At 43.3% G+C, this 5,299-nt stretch overlaps 1 protein-coding gene across 3 annotated transcripts in view; it reads left to right on the forward strand.

Moving 5' to 3' along the window:
• The first annotated feature begins 2,294 nt into the window (after positions 1–2,294).
• Positions 2,295–5,299, forward strand: part of elfn1a (extracellular leucine-rich repeat and fibronectin type III domain containing 1a) — a 72,227-nt gene continuing 69,222 nt past the window's right edge. The window contains exon 1 of one of the 3 annotated variants that reach the window (XM_042085364.1): positions 2,295–2,717. The gene's annotated coding sequence lies outside the window, so the exon portion shown is untranslated. Of the gene's footprint in view, positions 2,718–3,341; positions 3,435–5,167 lie in introns of those variants that run through there. The other 2 variants (XM_042085365.1, XM_042085366.1) reach the window with 2 other exon arrangements.

Below are 5,299 nucleotides of genomic sequence, written 5' to 3' on the forward strand. Positions count from 1 at the left end.
GCTTAGCAAAATAAATGAAGGATTTGAATAAATCACAACCAACATTTCACCTATCGGCCCTTCCTGCATCCTGGTTTCCCCCACCTCCCCAAATCCATTAACGGACATTAAATGTCACTCTCTTACCTATTGACAGCTACTTAAAATATTTAACTCTTGCTTTCAGAGCTTAGCGTAAATACTCTAAATCCCATAACCAGCCCCCTGCTCCTCTCACACAGCAATACTTAACGGTTTAGTCAATGAGGAAAATGGACCTTTCCAGCAGGTCAGGTTGTTCCAATGTTTTCCAATTTACTGTGCCAACGCAGAATTAATCAATCCAGGCCATATTCATTAGTCAAATACAGACAATATCAACCCCACTGTAACTGGATCTGCTACTGGGACTGAATAGGCACCATTCAGTGACATTCACAATTGAGAGTTTCCACTTCCCCTGGCTTTAGAAGTCAGAGAAAATGTACAGGGAAGCTGATGTACTGTATATGGCGGGACGGCACAGTGCAGCTGGTATATAGAGCTTTTTAGTCTCCCTCCTCCAAATTGAATTAAAGACAGTTTGCTTGTGTGTTATTATTCAGCGCCATGTAGCTAAGGCCCTCCATTAAATTCATTAGTTTTATGTTGCATAACTGTGGTCTCCAGAGGGATACACACTATATGGCACATAAAACTGCATAGACCATTGCAGGCGGATGCTGAGGGAGGAGAGCTGCGAAGATAGCAGCACAGGTTACATCCTCTGATGCCCACACAAACGAGAGGAAAACACACCCAACTAACACACCGAGGAGGAAGTCTCCTGCATCGCCACAGGACAAGGCGCCGTTCCAGACCCCTTTTGACATGAGCAGGCAGGTGGCCCTGTCAGCCCTCCAGCCCCCACTGCAAAATCTGTTGCCTGTTTGATTGACGTGTCTTTTTGCATGCCATACCTGGAGCTGAGCTGCCAAGTGGCACTCTGTGATTGTGTGGGCCGGAGGAGAGGAGGAGAGGAGGAGAGTGGCGGAAAGAGGAGGCTTTCCCCGCCAAGCGCTCGGATATTAGTCAGGGGTGACAAGAGGGGCCTTTCCGAGCGCTGGTGCTGCAGTGAGTGAAGGCACATCAGTGCTGGGCTATCGGCTGGCCTGCCCTTCCCCTAGCCCTGCTTAGTCTGAGTCTGACTGCCCACTCACTGTAGGAGGAGTGCTGCAGTCAGCCTAGGCCTCTGTTGTTTAGTCTCTCTCTCTTTCTCTCTCTCTCTCTCTCTCTCTCTCACACACACATACACACACACACACATTCTTTTATATGTCAGCTACCCTTTGTTTCTGTATTCTCTCTATTTCCTTCATGGTTTATTTCATATCTCGACCTGGAGTTTCTCCATCTCTCCTTCCCTGAAACACAGCTCTACCTGCTGCATCCCCTACCAGCCACGTCACCAGAGAAAGAGTGGCAGTAATGTTAAACGCCACAGTCCATAAATAAACCTCAAGAGGACGCAGCCTTAATGGCAGCGAGGAGAGGAGAATGAATGACTGCCAACAAAGGGCCTGTGAAAAGTTTAGCCACCTGTAATTGTGATGGAACACAGAAGGGACTGCTGTTGTCTATGTCAGTCAGAGAGAGTTATTTGGTCCACCTTCAGTGGAGTCACCTGGGTGTATTGAAGCCTCTGATAAAGTGTTCTGCTAATTAGCTTGCTTGGTCAATGTACTTGATAGGACTGTACATTGCCAAGGTGCATAACACAGTCTCATCCCAATACTTTCATCAATGGCATTTTTCCTACTTTGGGTCCCACATAAAAATAAGCAAAATAAGGTGGAAAGATTGTGAGGTTTGGATACAACTGTGGATTTAGTACAACCTGACATGTAAATTGACCCTAGAGACAGACATGTATGAACAGTGGGGTTCATATTAGTGTGTTTCCTAACCTGTGTTAATCCTTGGACAACTCGTTGTGGTTAAAGCGACCCATGATATGCTTAAGTAAAAGAAAACCTACGCTAGAGAACACACGTTTAAAGTTCCGCATTAGCTTATACTTCTGACAAACATCCCTAATTTCTATCTAAATCTAAGAGATATACTTCGGATACCATGTTTAGAAGAATACTATCATAAAGGTATTCGAGAGGATATCACATTATTGCAAGCCTTCGTTTGGTCTTGTGTATATACTTCACGTGCACACTCCATTAGGGAGATTTACAATTACCCTCTAGCCCTCTGTGTTGAACCCGCGCCATTTATAGCCTGGCGGTGACAAACAATCTTATTATGAGATTTAACTTCGCCCTAACTAGACTTCTGGATCAGCATGCCTTTGTCGTGTAACCTACTTCTCTCCCTGCGAGGCGCCACTGTAATAACGCGAAGAAAACATTTCAAACGTGGACTCTAGAAAAACTCTCGGCTCTCACAGCTCGAAGGAAACTGTTGACTCCTACTCTGTTCCGAATATATAGAGACTAAGGAAGGAAAGCGCTTTCAATCAGGGCTCCGTTCTGAATTAATCACTCACTGTTTAATGGATCGCTGAGGTTCGGGCTTGACGCAGTGAGGAGCTGCAGCTCTTTGTATTCCGGCATCAAGAGGAACTCTGGATTTTCCGTTCCGAAATCTGCTGCCGTACAAAAAGGTCTTGGGGTTCATGGTGACATAGGGACCCTGGTTTTAGTTCCGGAGAGACAACAACACGGTTTCTGCGCCTCTGCTTACAGCAGGTTAGTGGACGGTTTGGGGGAATATGTATGGAACATGTTATGCTATAAAACTGTTTGCTGGTCTATATAACAAAACGTCAGATGTGTTTGCAAGAATGTATGTGCAAATATGAAGTGCACTTGGGTTAAACGACGTTTTGTAATTGCAAAATGTAAACAGAGAACATATTGTCAGTGCTACGAGTGCACATTTAATACCTGATCACTCGCTCACGTTTCAGCTGGCAGCGAACAGAGTATCGTAGTACTTTCGCTCAGTGAGACGTGAAAAACGATATACGAAGTTAAGTAACAAGATGCATTCATGAAACTGACACAAACTTTCCATTGCATATAGCTACATCTTTATATAATGTAGGCGTGATGTACTAGAAACTGTTAGTTAAAGTAAACACTGACAATATTTACATATTTAGAAAAAAAACCCCATAATAAACAGGAAAAGATGAGAAGCTTATTGTATGTGTAAGGACGTCTCAGAGAAAACAGTCCTAGCAGATGCCACTCTCGAAGACGTTACAGCATTTCATCCCATGTTACCCTGCTGCTGTAAGGCGTACATGGATCGGCGACGCAACACCTACAGGATGTCTCTAAATGGTTCAGAACCTTGGACAGCAGACAGTGGCGTTTACCGCTAGAGTTCGCCTGCAACCATAAAAACCTCAGTCGTTTTTGCCTGTTTTCTTCGTCCCCTCTGTGTATTTTGTGAACTACGTGAGTACTGTATGGAGTCTCCTATGTGCATGTCGAAATCTGACAATATAACAAAGCTAGAACTGGCATCAGCCAGCATAGGAGGATCTAAATTGGTTATTAAGTCTCGAACACTGAAAGTTGTATTAACAGAACTGTACAATGCTTTAGCCCATCACTTGAGCATAGAATTAAACAGGACCGTTGCGAACCTGCAAGTTGGTGGGCTATGGATGATGTTTGCTCTGCCATACCAAAAGCTTAAATATACATGTTACCCGCTGACCGCATGTACTCGCTTTAATGATGTAAAACATGTTATTTCGTCGCACAGAATTCCTCTCTATTCATGCATTTAATTTGACGCTAAATGGAGTGACGTATGCATTTAACCCTTCAACTTTTACATCAGATGTTCCTTAGATACGCACGTATGAAAGCGAGTAGCCTATTTGAATGACGATTTAAAGGAGCAAATGCTGTTTTCTGAAACTTTCGTGGGAGGAAGTCCTCAGATTTACAATGGAACAGTGTGCCGAAGAAAATACTCTCTGACCAAGTATTGATGACTAAATTACATAAACGTCTGTAATGAGTGATGTTGTATCTTAAGTCTGAACGTATTGGGTATCTATCTGCTCATAACATTGACCTCTAATGGAACAAGGCTTGTCACCGGACTGGCTTTTAAAATAGCCACAGACGAACAATTTACGAAATGTTCAATGCAATTCAGACTTGGGAATTCTCGTATCTATCACAATTATAGGTAGTACTGTCTTACAAATCAAACCAAACCCTGTATCCTATCGTAGGCTAACTATTTTTGCTCCACGTATGTTGATTGTAAACAGGATGACATTACTCTTTGTCGACCGAGTAGCTCGATGCATGTTGGCATATTTTGAAGGAAGGTATTTTAAATACACTGGATTTCCTCGAAAGAGGATTGCTCAGATTTCCTATCACAGACCAAGGCGAACGAGAAGTAGGTTACATAAGTTACACTGAGTTTGTTTAAGCAACATTTGAAATAAAGACAATACAAGCTTACGACTAACGCGCTGAATTAATCTCCGTCTGTGTCAGATCAAGTGTAACAGGTCGGGGGAAACACTCAGAAAGTTACTCTCATAAGGCTTAATGAAAGCCTGGGAGGCAGTCGAGGAACACTGATGGATTTTCCTTTTTAATGGTCTTTCTGTCTTGACATTAGATTCACATCTTCATCTTCTGCTGATTAGGAGATAGGGTATGGTTTAAACGAGAGACGCATGTTTGCGCGATATAAATTGGGGATTTCATCTACTTTATACAATATTACCGTGTTGCTTAGCGATTTTATGAGCTGTCGGCTGTCTCTCACTAACTTGTGCGCCTCCGTCTCCCTCTCCGTCTTTCTTATCTTGATTATGCAGCTTGAAGATTGAGTCAGCTGTTTTGTATGCAAGTTGCCTTGGCTTGGTTCTTTGTGGAAGAGAGTGCGATCGTGCTGCGGATATATATAGAGAGAGAGAGGGTGAGAGTTAGCGTTAGCGAGAGAGGGAAAGATGCCGTGCTTCACAAGATGGAATGGAAAAGGAGATACGAAGACATTCTGCTGAGCACCTTGCTGTTGGACATTTTAGTTTACTTAGCAGTAAAGCGCCTCTTAAATGGCTGGTATTAGCACACCAATACAACGCCCTGTCCGTCTACACTGCTGTTATACCACTTAAGGCAAATTACATGTATCTACCAGGACGCATGGTTGATGTACGTTTATCCATAACAATATTCGTAAAAGCGATGTCTGTATGTTGAAGACCAGGAAGTCTCGCATCACTGATTGAACGCTGATAGGAGAAATGAAATACCTCTCAACATGTTTGCCACAGAGGAAGAGC

Source organism: Alosa sapidissima, chromosome 3 (assembly GCF_018492685.1).
Source record: "Alosa sapidissima isolate fAloSap1 chromosome 3, fAloSap1.pri, whole genome shotgun sequence".
Taxonomy (NCBI): Eukaryota; Metazoa; Chordata; class Actinopteri; order Clupeiformes; family Clupeidae; genus Alosa; species Alosa sapidissima.